The sequence below is a fragment of the Eimeria tenella genome, genomic scaffold (genome assembly GCF_000499545.2).
Source record: "Eimeria tenella Houghton genomic scaffold, Eth_scaff2785, whole genome shotgun sequence".
Taxonomy (NCBI): domain Eukaryota; phylum Apicomplexa; class Conoidasida; order Eucoccidiorida; family Eimeriidae; genus Eimeria; species Eimeria tenella.
Window position 1 is genome coordinate 2739 of NW_013542660.1, and position 429 is coordinate 3167.

A 429-nucleotide genomic window follows, 5' to 3' on the forward strand; every position below is an offset into this window, starting at 1 on the left:
GCTCATCTTGGGTGCCGCAGGTTTCTGCAGTGGCACACACTGGCTGCGGCTGAAGCAAAGGAAGCACGGGCGCCGTTGGCTGCCGTGCTGCTGCTGTGCTGCTGCTGCAGCCTGCGCTGCTGCTGCAGCAGCTAGAACGCTGCTGCTGCTGCTGCTGCTGCTGGGGACCCACCAACTGCATTGTCTGCCTCCAAGTCCGCAGCAAAAACGAACTTGGCTCCTGTTTTCGCCAAGAGCAGGCTGGGCAGCAGGACAAATGGGCTAAGAAACATTGCTGCCGCGGCCGAAGAGCGAGCTGGAGTCGCTAGTTGGGTAAAAGTTGGTTATTTCATTTGTTTGTTTTGCGTGTTTATTTAATTTATTTGTTTTATTTGTTATTTCATTCGTTTGGACTTGAAAATGCGATGAATCTGGCGGCTCTGGCGGGAC